Source organism: Lagopus muta, chromosome 2 (assembly GCF_023343835.1).
Source record: "Lagopus muta isolate bLagMut1 chromosome 2, bLagMut1 primary, whole genome shotgun sequence".
Taxonomy (NCBI): Eukaryota; Metazoa; Chordata; class Aves; order Galliformes; family Phasianidae; genus Lagopus; species Lagopus muta.
In genome coordinates, this window is record NC_064434.1 from 77,961,627 (window position 1) to 77,974,690 (window position 13,064).

At 41.0% G+C, this 13,064-nt stretch overlaps 1 protein-coding gene across 1 annotated transcript in view; it reads left to right on the forward strand.

The window, feature by feature from the left end:
• Nucleotides 1-13,064, forward strand: part of CRIM1 (cysteine rich transmembrane BMP regulator 1) — a 165,552-nt gene that overhangs the window by 1,150 nt on the left and 151,338 nt on the right. The gene's annotated exons all lie outside the window — the stretch shown is intronic.

The window sequence follows — 13,064 nt, forward strand, 5'->3', positions numbered from 1 at the left end:
AGTAATGTCAGGCTCTTCCAATTTCGTTCTCTGTTTAGTAGCTCGCTGGTTTGTTAATAGTTTATGTCAAGCCAGCCAGCTGTTAGTACCCCGCTAGAATTCCTTGATAAGAGAGGACCTGGGGACAGCTTGCCAGCCTGAGATCAGTGGAGGTCAGCACTGCACACATGATGTCTGTTCCGGATTCCTTCTTCTTAAGGAAACACAAAGGCTGATCATCTGTTGTAAACTTTTTCCTTCCTGTTCCTGTCACTTAATATCTGCCTGCCTGTCTGCCCACACACGCTCGCTGTACGATAAGGCATGTCTGTGTTTTGCACATCAGGAGCGAGCCCCATGGCAGGACAACTCGCAGCCGCTCCAGCTGTATGCCTGCTGCTTATGAAGTGATGAACTAGTGTGAAGCGCAAGCGATCTGCTCGCAGCTCCTCTTCCAATGTTGAATCTAGCAGGGTCTCTTAAGAGTTCTTTCATATATTATTTCCTACAAGGCTAAAGAGAAGCATTTCAGTCTCTCTTGTCTTGCCTTGTCCCTCCAGTTTGCCTTTCCCCCAGGCTGGGGGAAAACATGGCGCTGTATAGAGCTTGCAAATAAGCAGTAGTTTGGAATATGTAGAAATGTATGTGAGACTTCGAGTGTGAGCTTCGACAATTCTGGAAAATAAGAGCGGAGCTTGCTTCTCTCGACGGGTAGAGGGCAGTAGAAAGTCCAAAAAGCTGTTGCAGACAGTGTCCAAAACCTGGCCTTTAAAATGATACACTGTTTTGAGAGAACTAGAACCGATCTTTCTTAGTGGGCAGCTGACCTTGCATCTGGCACAAGTTTTTACTTGCTGCTCCATTCATCTCGCTTAGGGGTAAAATGCGGACCACAGCAAGCCAGGGTGTCCTGTCTGTTGTTGCTTGCATAGAAGCAGCTGCAGGGTTAAAAGCCCTATTAAAGAATTAAAAACGCTTCTAAACTGCTTTGAAGACATTCGTTGAGCCCATGAGGTTAAATATGTATGTTGCTGTAGTCTCTCCTTTTTATTTTTTTCTTTAGCATGTATTGGAAAAGTTGTTTTCAAACAGAAAACTACTTCAAAAGACCTACCTAGTTTTGAATGGATTTTTGGTTTTACATGTTTTTAAGTAAATGCTTGGCTTGAACTTCTGTCCTCTTGTTTAAAAGATCTGAAAGCCTCCAGTCTTTAAATGTCTCAATGTTCTATCTCCCCTGTATTGGAGTATGGATGTCTCTGGCAGTTTAGGAGTATTTCATTCCTCTGAAGTGATGCAATCTGTACGTTGCTGTAGTTCAACTCTTAACACGTCCCATCTACTGTTGAAAATAGTATGAAGCATTTGTTGGCAAGATTGCATTTCAATTAGTGTTGTGGTTAGAAACTAGTTCCAGCTGTCCCTATAGGAGTAGTTGGGGAGATAAGCTATCTATTTAATTTTCATTCTCGTAAATGAAAAGTAACTGAGCTGAACTGTCAGCCTAACAAATAGTACTGGAATACCTATTAGGGAATTGTCAGGAAACTGCCTCATTCTAAGCAACAAAAGCAAAGTCATTATTTCTTACAGTGTGTATTGTGTATGAGTGGTAGCGGCAAGGGGGGGAACAGGACTTAATGTGCTGCCTCTGTTCTCTGAAATAAAGTTGATTAGCTCTGTGTTTTTAATTGGTGTGACTGAAACTGTTGGGCAGTTCACCAACACTCATGAAATGGGCTGGGCTTGTATACCTGATGAATCAATTGCACTGAGTGATAGTTTTCATTTATCTGCTAACAGAATAAAGGCTGCTTTCCTTTTAATACTGTCTATTGGGAGTGAAAGCCCTATGTTACATACTCTAGTTCAGGGAGGGGGAAATGGAGGTGACTTACAGAACCGTGTGAATAGAAACTGGTATATTTACTCTCCTTCCTATCTCTAGTCTTCTCTTTAACTGCAATTTTTTACACTGAAATGACCCCTACTGGTTACAGTTATAAGCTTTTTTTATTGTTATTTTGAGTCTTGAATGGGATGCTTTGGCTTAGTTCAGGGTACCAACACATAATGGATTGAAAAACTCCAAGCTGTAATGACACAGGTAAAAATACTTGCCTATTAATTTGATAGTAGTATTACATAAAAACATTGTAAGAACACTCAGCATAAGTGAGCTCTGTGACACCTGATGGAGAAGTTTCCATGGAATCTGTCAGTAATGGCCGTTGTTTTTGTTAAGCCAGCACTTACTGATGGAATCTGTTATTAATTCTTAAGTTCTTTTCTTCACCCTTCTAAGCGCTGAGGAAAGCGCTCAGTCTTCTCACCGCATTAAGTGTGCAGGTCTTTGTGTAGTTCTAAGGCTCAGCCTGTGGCATTATTGTGCTGTCTGTAAATGCCTTTCCTGCATTTATTATACATTCCTGTAGTTGTGTTCTTGGTAAAGAATAATTCTTAGATCAGCTTCTCCAGACACGGCTGAGTACTCCTTGAAGGGTGACCTTGAGAGGCTTCGAACACCTCCAGCTTCTGTTGACTTTCCAGGAGAGCTGTTGGGTTGGTTTGTTGAGGTGTCAGGAGCACAGAGCTGGCTGAAAGCCAAACCTCTTGGCATCAAAAAACTGTGAGCTCTGTGCAGGGACTGCTCTTGTTCTCTGTGTTTGAGGGAAGACCCGAAGCCACCTCCAAATTAGACAAGAGCTCTCCAGAAACACATTGGCCTTGGCTTCTGCATTAGCCAGGCTTTGCAGAGCTCTGTCTTTCTGGAGTATGGGAAAGCCTTGGGAGAATCTCTGGTGTAGGAGTTCGGTTAGTCTGAAGGCATTTCTTGTGATGACTTTTCTTGTCTCTGTTTCTACACTTCTTCAATTTCTGGTGCTCTTGGATGAAGAGGCCTTGTTTACTCTGCTAAGCTATTCTAAAGCATAACAAAAGCGTATGAAATAACACTGAAAGTGAGCTGGAATTAGTTCATTTTTAACTGTGTAATAAAAGCATGACTAGTTTTAATGATACATTTGAAATGGAGAGTTAAATGCTAGTTTTACTGTACACTTAAGATCCTTTAAGAATATAATTCCATACTAGACATCCTTATACAGGTTTGTTTTTTATTAAAGAATCTTCAAACTTGCTAGATAGGTTGGCCAGAACTACTGAAATGATTGCTTGTAATTTCTGTACCCATAGGCATGTTTGCTGTTCTAAGTACCCTCTAGCTGATGCAAGAGCACTTGCTTAATTTAACTCCTTGCATAGTATTTAGTCAACCCGAATGTCATTTGACTGACAGGTATATTTTACAATAATTACTCCATCCGTATGTTTCAAAAAATGCCTGCCTCTTCCCATCCCTTCTTTGCACTGCCCCCACAAGTATCCTTAATCTCAATGAATAAAATGTAGAGCGGCATGCAGAAAGAACCACGTGTTTCTGTTTTAATAAACTAAACACTTTGCAGAAGTGACCTATGAAATGTCTCATGACTTGCAAACTGCTTTCATTTGAGAGTTCATTTAATCCACAGGGAACATAAACATGGAAATGGTGAATTCAGAGTTTTGCCCAAGATGTTATGTGACAGATGTTCTATACAGCCTTGCAGAATTACATTTTGGCTCTTCAGTGTATATGAATATAATTTGGAAAATGACTAATGCTGACATAGAAAGCTTGTGTGTACAGAGAAACCAATATAAACTAAGATGTGAAGATAACTTTGTATAAAGGCTATCTAGATTAAATTCCACATAAGCATACAGATGATTAAAAGGTGGTCCCTGAGGGAATTATCTAAGCAGACTAGTTTTGCCATGTTTGCAGGATGCAAGCCTTCATGTATGAAGATGAATGGAAGAAGCAGTTCACACCTTTGCCAGAGGCAATATTCATTCTCCAGCAGCTTTCACAGGTTGTTCTAGGTACTTCTGAGTTTGCAAATTGTGTTGATGCCATATAGGTAATGAGAGTGTAGTGTCTTACAGCCAGAAAGCAAGCAGAATTGGATGTAGCTGGGGACAGGAAGAAGGGTACTGGCTCACAGGCATGCTGGGATTCCCACATAGTGGCAAACTTCTGAAACTGTGTTCTTTGTCTAGCCTGCATTGGTACTGATATTTTCCTTGCAATAGAGTAAATATGGAGGTTGTACTACAGCATATGCATCTCCTCTCTTCAGGCTTTTGTTTTTGTTTAGTCTGTTTGTTTCTCCTTCCAGAAAAGCTGTTCCTCAGAGTGGCTGAGGTTGGAGGGGACCTCTGGACCTCCAACCCCCACCCAGCTCGAGCAGGGCCACTCAGAGCAGCCTGTCTAGGACCTTGTCCAAGAAGCTTCTGAAGATCTCCGTGGGTAAAGCCTCCTGCTATGTTCCAGTTTGTGTCTATTGCTTCATGTCCTGTCACTGGGCACCACTGAAAAGAACCTGGCTTTGACCTATTTGCACCCTCTCTCCAGGGATTTCTGTACATTGATGAGATCCCCTCCAAGCCTTCTCCAGAGAAAGATACTCCAGTCTTTTTGTTATCTAGGTGGCCCTTCACTGGGCTCTCTCTTGTGTGTCCATGTCTCTCTTGCAGTGGGCAGCCCAGACCTGGTCACAGCACATCTGGTGTGGTCTCATCAGTGCTGAGCAGAGGAGAAGGTTCGCCTTCCTTGACCTGCTGACTGCTCTTCTCCAGTGAAGCCCAGGATACCATCACCCTTAGCAGCAGGGAGATGCTGTTGGTCAGCTTGGTGTCTGGATAATTGCCCTGATAGTATTCTGTGCGCTAGCACAGAATGTGCTGCTTTGATGGTGGAAAGAGCCCATTTTATGTCTATCTCTAATTTAGTATTCAGAAAAACCTTTTTGGTACTAACTCTAAATCCAGGGAATTTTTTGTGACTTTAGCAAAATGTTCTGTAATTCTGGTATTCTGTGACTCTGTGTTAATATCCGGGGGCAAAAGTGACAAAAGTTTTCAAATATCAGCTTTCTTCTAATAGTTCTTCTGAATACAGACAGCTTTATTCATGGCACTGTTCCAGAATTTATCTTAGAGAAAACTTTTTCTACTGTTGTCCACTCTGCTTCTGATGAGCAGTGTCAGCAAACTGTCCGTCAGCTGCTTGTTTGTGATGGAGTTGCAACATATGGCTCTACATTCTGGCTTCTGAATTATGTGGGCACAATGTGCAACTTGGAAATACGTTGGAAATTCAGCCTCCTTTGGAAAACAGGCACAAAGGCTTGGCTGTTTCCTCTGGCTTCTTCCAGGTTTTAGTGTTTTTTTTTGTTTGTTTTTGTTTTTTCTCTGTTGTTTTGTTTTTAGTTTTCTAGAGCTGAAGGAAAAATCTGCTAGGACAGCTGAAACATTGCTGTCCATGCTCATTCTAATCAGCAGAGTACTGGCAGAGGCTCTGTCTGACAGATTAAGTCCTGGTACACTGCATAATGTTTTCAGTCAACTATTTACAAACAAGACGTGGTGCTGGTCACAAGATTAAAACAACTTATTTGCAAATCTCTATTCCAGGTTCTTTAATGTCTAGGGGTCAGATCTCACATCTTGAATTCTATTGTTTCAAGCCATCTTTTGGGCAGAAGTTATTGAAAATATACCAAAGTCTTACTGGAAGAACCCAAATAGTGAAATTTTACCGGCTTTATTTTGTTTGTGTGATTTTTTTTTTTTTTTGTTTTGTTTTGTTTTGTTTGTTTATTTGTTTGTCTGTTTATTCTAGAGTAAAGGGAACCTGGAGGACTGAAATATAGTAGGCAAGGGAAAACTTTGACTATTAAAATGGCTGGCCAAGTCATGTGCTTCACTATGCACTTCCATTTGTTTCTTTACTTTCCTCGTGGCTTCTCGTGGGGTTTCTGATAATGGAGTGGAAAGCTGGCTTGTGTAAATACTTTCTGTATTCTTTAGTTTGAAATAACTGTCGTGAGACACGTGGAGAGCTGCTGTGGTGAAAATCTTCCACTTCATTGGCAATGTAATTGCTTGAGATACAAGTTCTAGTTTGAACAGGATGAAGCAGGAGCTCAAATTTAAGACAAGCCTTTTAAGTATGTTTTTTCTAAACTATCTAAGTGTTATGGTATAGTTTCTCTAGCTTTAGCTAGAAGTTTTATTAGGAACCTTATAAAGCCCTTTTGTGCTAACACACATTCCACAGGAAGATTTGATCTTGAAGAACAGACCCTTCCAAAAGGTGGAAAAAGTGCCTTATCATAAAACTGTTAGTCTGCCTTACCACAAAACGTTCTGCCGGCTCTGGTCCCTGACTCATGATTTCATTGAAGGAATAAGTTGTGAGGTGGGAGAGGATTGCCGCCAGTACATAAGCACAAATTCACTTCAAGGCTAGCCTTTCCCTCTGCTGCTTTTCAAGGTCTGGGGCTGGGTTTCAAGCATTCTTTAGTGGTGATTAGTCATTTCTATTGTTCAGCTCCTCCAAAACATGAATTTCCTTTCCATCATTCTCTTTTCCTGTTCAAAGTGAAGCCAAAGCCTACTGGCAAGAAGTATTTCCTTTTACTTTTTTTTTTTTTTTCTTTTCTTTTTTTTTTTTTTAATTTTAGAAAATCTGTAGAATGTTTTCAGAGTCTCATACCATCTTAATGAATACCACTTATTGTAAATACTTTTGTGTGTAATAGTGCAGTGGAGTGATGGAGAATCAGAGCTTGGGTCTGGTTTGATAGAGAAACTTTTGGCAAGTTCTCCCTCCCTTCCGAGAGGACAGAGCCTCAGGAAACAGCTTCAAGTGACTTCTCTGTCACTTGAAATCCATTTTCTCTCCCCTTTCAAATGCAGGATTTGTGAGGATTCTATTAGATCTGATTTTAGACTTCCATTTTCAGACTGGTGACTGATGGTCTCTTTGATCCTTCTTTATATAGCTTAAGAACGTACCTGTCATGCTTTAGAAAGCCTGAAACAGTTGAGTAGCATGCTACAGGTAAATGTAAATGATGGGATTTGATTCAGTAGGGCTCATGTACTTAAGGGTTATTGTGGATACAATGCTTTTGTCCTCAATATTGTCCTCAATAGTGCTACATTAGTGACTATTCCAGTGTGTGGCTTGCAGTTTTGAGGTGATGCACTATCTCTGTAAAGCATGAAGGAGACTAGTATGTAGGTTTGTTTGTTGTTGTTGTTGTTGTTTTTATTTTTTTTTTTTAAAGCTGTCGTTCAGTAGATGCCCAGACAAGAAGAGAAAGCAAAGAAAATGAAAGAGAAGATTTGTGGCGGGCAGAAGTAATTGAACCTTGAAGGATGGAGAGCCAACATGAGCAAACAGTGGAGGAGTCTTTAAAAGAGCTTTTCCTTGTATTTCTAATTGTAGCAGTTTTGAGATCTTTCACACGTGGGGGTAATCAGTGGTGCTATATTGAGATACTATGTGATTTAGAAATAAGGCTCCAAGTTGGTTTTTAGTGATTACATGCTTCTGGAAACAAATGTGTTAAACTGAGCAGTGTATTCTAATTATAAGCCCTGTATCTCTATCACACTCCCTGATTACTCATTGGATTTGTCTGATTACAGCTTCCAGTTCTTAAAAAAAAAAAAAAAAAAAAGTCACTCTGTATTTGTGCACACTTATTTGTGAGTAAATCTGTATTCTGCAAACAGCTGTTGCAATGTGAGTGCCTGTATGTAGGATTTGGCATGGAAGAAGTCATGGAATGCTGCTTACTTGAGGCATATTTCTTGGGTTGTTTCCCAGACTGGACCTGTTGTTTAAGGACCTCTTACTCAACTTGTTAATGCTTTAATCCTCTTCCCTACTTTAGAAGCATGCTAAGACAGGACTTGGTAGTTCAGTAACATAGAGCTGTACTTGGATTGTTTGCAAGCTGAAAATATTTGCTTTGCAGAAAGCAAATCATTATGTGAATGGTGGAAGAAAATGAAAAAGGTTTGGAATGAATATGATCCTTCCCCTCCCATGTCTTCCTTATGTTATGAGTGCACACTTGGAAGAATTCAGAAAGCATTATGTCCAAGCTTTACTCTGGTCTGAGTAAATGCAGAACTATTTTAATGTCTGAAAACAGAGCTTGCCCAAATGAGTTGGAAAGAATGAAGAACTGTATGTAGATATAAATGATCTGAAAGAGTGACTTTTAAGCTATTGTTAGCAGACTGCTTTGAGCCTTTGAACTGCTTCTAGGCATGAGTGTGAAAGACAGTTGAGTTGGCTGTACAACAGCAATCCAGTGTAAACTCAGGACTGCTGAAAAGAGTGGTCTTTTCCTTTTCTTGCTCCTACCTGACCATGCCAGCACAATGAGGTGGTGGAAATTGCAGCTAAACTCAGATCAGTCGGGATGAAAAACAACCATTTAATTTTGGGCTGCTTTTCAGCTGGACTGTTTCTAAAAGCTCAAGAATGTAAAACCTAAATATATTTGTTTGTGTGTGAGTCCCAGAAGTGAAATAGTAGATAATACATACTGGGGTTTGAGAGGCTCTAATTGTTTTATTTGGATTTTGTCAATTCTAGTTGTGACTTCAGCCAAATGGAGATGTATTCAGAAATGGTTATAGATCAGTTCACTTTTTTTTTTTTTTTCCCCTCAAATTATCCATGTTTCTTAGAAGTATGCATGAAAGAGCTTTTGCATGAGAAGAAAACCACAGAGGCAGTTAAAGAGAGCACACAGGAAAATGCATGCTGCACACTGCTTCTGAGTCGTCCCAGGTTTCAGAATCATTAGCATGTACAAACTTATTTTTTTGGAGTAACCTGCAGGACTTTGGGAATAGTAGGAGTGAGGATTCATGGCTCACAGGTACTAGACTTTGTTCAAGATGTGGTTTTGTATCTGACGTGTAGAGGAGGAACATGCTGTGATGGACTGCCATGTATGTGCATCAAACAGCATTAAATGCTTTTACCTCAAGTAACTTATGTTTCAAATCAAAGTAAGACACTGGATTTGGGCCTTCTAGTTCATGCAAGTGCTTTCATGTGACGATATGATTTATTCTAAGGAATTTTGTTCTGCCTACACTGGTGTGACTTATGTGGATTTATTCTAACTGATAATTAGGGAATCACTTAACAGAATCTTTAACTTCTGCTTCTGTTCTTGGAATTACAAAATCAACTAGGGAAAGAAGTCTTATGCTTGCATAGATTTACTAAACTACAGTAAGCTTTTTTTCTTTCTTACACATTTGCTACTGCATTGATGGAAGCCACATTTCTAAACTGAAATGTGTGAAAAGCAGTCTGCTAGGAGATGCTTAAGCTAACACTGGGTTTATGTTTTTCCTATATGGATGTGACTTCTTAGTATTCGCTTGCAGTAATGAAAAATACCTTGGTTCATGAGTAATTATGTCAGATGTTGTCTGCAAGTATTTCTTGGGCATTTCTCTTCTCTTCTATGCTTTTAAAGACTATTGAGCTCATTTTTGAGGGGTGTGGTATTGATGACTTAAGTACAGCTAGGACTGGGCCAGGCACTTTGTGTGTATGCTTTTCTGCTTCCTCCTGAAAATCCATGAGAGTTGGCAGATATCAAACATCTGTAATGGAAATCAGATAATACTGTGGATAGTTCCAGGGTTTCTGATGCATCTGCATCAAAAAGGTCATTTGTGAGTAGGGGACTGCTCTGCTTTCCACTCCTTTCATAGGTGAGTCCCTTCTCACCAGGGGCAAGCAGCTGTTGCATAATAGGGACTGCTTGCAGCTTCTGTTCTTATCTGAAAAATTGATTGCTGAAATGCTATAGTGCAAAAATTCACAAATGCCACGAACTGGATTGTTTGAAAAGCAAGAAGTGTGCTGTTATTGTAGTAACAGCATTAACTTTATAATAAAATACATAAAAACACATAATAACATTGTGCCCCATCTGCTCTGGACTGATTTCCAGAGTGTGGGAGAGAGCAGCTCAGGGAGCTGAGCATTAGAGGCCCAGCAGTCATGAGTACAGCTGGCTGTACCTTTGTGGGGGTCTGGGCTCCTGATCTACAAATGGGCAGAGGATGAGATCCTGTGTGTCGGAAAGAGGAACTGGTTCAGCAAACAATTAGAGCAATTCTTTTTGTTAAGACCATTAAACAGTCTGATCTGGATGAAGTTGTGGTCTGGTACAGAATTTGGCATGCTGAATTTTAAAGTACAGCTATTGCCTCTTTTGTTCTTGTTATGTGGATTACTGCTGTGATTTGTAACATACAAATTGTCCAAGCTGTATTCCGGCTTATCAAAAACAGGATATATTATTGTTCTCAAAATTCCCTGTGTTTTTTTTTTTTCCCTGGCCTCATAATCATGCAAGCATCCCAGAAACTACTGAATCTGCACCTTCCTTTGAAAGAATTTCAATAGTTTCTCTTTGTGAACTTCTGTGCTTCCTTTGACTTTTATTGATACGCTTGCTCTGTGGGATGATTGGTCAACTTAATAAATTACTTCCTGGAGTTAATGACTACTCTTCCGTGGCTATTTTTATGGAGTAAAGCAGCCATGAGATTCCCATGGATGCTCTCTCCTTCATTTCTAAAATTGACTTGGTTATTTATTTAGTGTTCTCTGTCAGAAAGGTGTTCTGCTGACTTAACAAATAATAAGTAGCTGGATATAGAGGGAGAAACATGCTGGTGCGAATCTGCTGTGATGCTCTCTCTAGATCATCTATTGTACATAGCTTTAACTGTTTGGTGTTTTGTTTGTTTGTTTTTTTAACTCTTTGTGGTTTCCAGGTATTGGTTTAGTGGAGGTGTGGGATTTTTTTTGTTGTTGCTTTTTATTTGTTCTTCCCCAAACAGAAAGTTGACTGATATTCTGCACATCTCTCTGAGCAGAATTTACACATCTGCTTCAGCGTGTGTATTTGCTATCAGTTTTTAAGCTTTGGTTCAGTGTCAGACTGCTGAATGATAAAACAGTTCATGTTTGGCTGCAGTCTGCTGTGGTGAAGGGCAGCTTTTGATGCTCACTCTAAGGTGTAGCTTACAGGGTATCTGGGACTAAGAATTGCTTAACAGGAATCTATTAACCCTGCAAGTCTTCATTTCTTCTTGTCAGTGGAACTGCGTAGGGAGGGGGCATGAGTCAGCTGAGGACATATGTTCCTTCTGAACAATGCATAAGTGTAGATAAGAACTAATGCTTCCCTCTCTGTCAACGGTGCCTGGGTCAGCAGTTTTGCCTGATGGCATGGCTAGTGCTCAGCATCTGGTCCAAAAGCAGCTGCTACACTCTGGAGTCAGCTGAGTGCCCAGCCTGTTCAGCATGCCTGCTTGTTTGACTGTGGTACCCAAACATGTCTGGGTCTCTGCTTTCCACGTGCTCCTAGGGTCAGAATCTGGAGTGATGTGTTCTGAACAGAAACATGGCAGCACAACCATCTGTGTCATTGCATGTGTTGCCATGCAGCTTGTTCACTTAGACAATGCTGTGTTTGCCTCTTCTTTCATTAAAATAGAGGAGTGCTCTGCAGGGATTTTCTTGCCAGTATAGATGGATTATTTTGTCATTTAATAACTCTGTTTTAGCATGAAAAGTTCTAAATCTTGCAAGCAGGGAATATTTGAAACTGTATACTTCAATCCCTGTCTTATTTTTAAACAAACCTGAGCAACAGCAATGCTGTGTAGCTGGAAGATGTTTTGGCTTTTTTAAAGTGTTTCTTAGCAGGATCCCTGTTGAAAACTTGTTTGTTGATAGTATATAAATCTGAGGTGAACTACTAGAAACTGCAAGGTGAAAGCTGCTGTAGATTGTAGATTGATGTAGAGTTTGAAAAGAGACCTCTGAAGGCCATCTAGTCCAGCTCCCCTGCAACGAACAGGGGCCCAGGGCCTGATCCAGCCTCCCCTTGAAAGTCTCCAGGAAGGGGACATCAACCACGTCTCTGGGCAGCCTCTTCCAGCACCTTCACTGTAAAAGACTTTTTTTCCTTATATCCAACCTAAATCTACCCTCTTTGAGCTTGAAACCATTTCCCCTTGTTCTGTCACCACAGACCCTGCTACACAGTGTCCCCTTCTTTTCTGTAGTTCCCCTTTAGATACTGAAAGGCTGCTCTCAGGTCACACTGGGGCCTTCTCTTCTCTTAGGCTGAACAGCCCCAGGTCTCTCAGCCTGTCCTGTAGGAGAAGTTGTTCCATTCTGTGGATTATTTTTGTGGCCGTCCTCTGGACGTGCTCCAACAGGTCTGTCTCTCCTGTACTGAGGACTCCATATCTGGATGCAGTACTCCAGGTGAGGCCTCACCAGTGCATGGTAGAGTAGGAGGATCCCTTCCCACAATCTGCTGGACAAACTTCTTTTGATGCAGCCCAGAATACAGTTGGTTTTATGAGCTGTGAGGGCATGTTGCTGGCTCATGTCCAGCTTCCCATCCACCAGTACTCACAGGTCTTTTTTGGTAGGGCTGCTCTCAATCCTCTCATCCCCCAGTTTCTATTGGTAGTGAGGGTTGCATCCACCCACATGCAAGACCTTGGATTTGGACTTGTTGAATCCCATGAGGTTCACCTGGGATCACTGCTCAAGCCTGCCTAAGTGCCTCTGGATGGCATCTTGTCCCTCTGGTGTGTTGACTGCACCCCACAATTTGATGTCATTAGCAAACCTGCTGAGTGTGCCATTGATGAAGATATGAAGCAGTATCAGTTCCATCACTGATACCTGGGGGTCACCATTCATCACCAATCTCCATCCAGACATTGAGTCATTAACCACCACTCTCTGGACTTTGTCCTGCAGCCAGTTCTTTGTCCATCGAACAGTCTTTCCATCAAATCCTTGTCTTTCCAATTTGGAGAGAAGGATGTTGTGGGATACTGTACTAAAAGGCCTTACTGAAGTTGAGATAAATGACATTAGGGGCTCTTTCCTTTTCCATTGATGCAGTGACACCATCGTAGAAGGCCGCATGGTTGGTCAAGCAGGATTTGTCTTTGGTGAAGCCATGCTGGTTCTCCTGTATCAGCTCCCTGCCTTCCATGTGCCTTAAAATAGCTTTTAGGAGGACTTGCTCCTTGATCTTCCCAGGCACAGAGATGAGACTGATAGGCTGGTATTTCCCGAAATCATCCTTTTTAAAAATGGGTGTGAT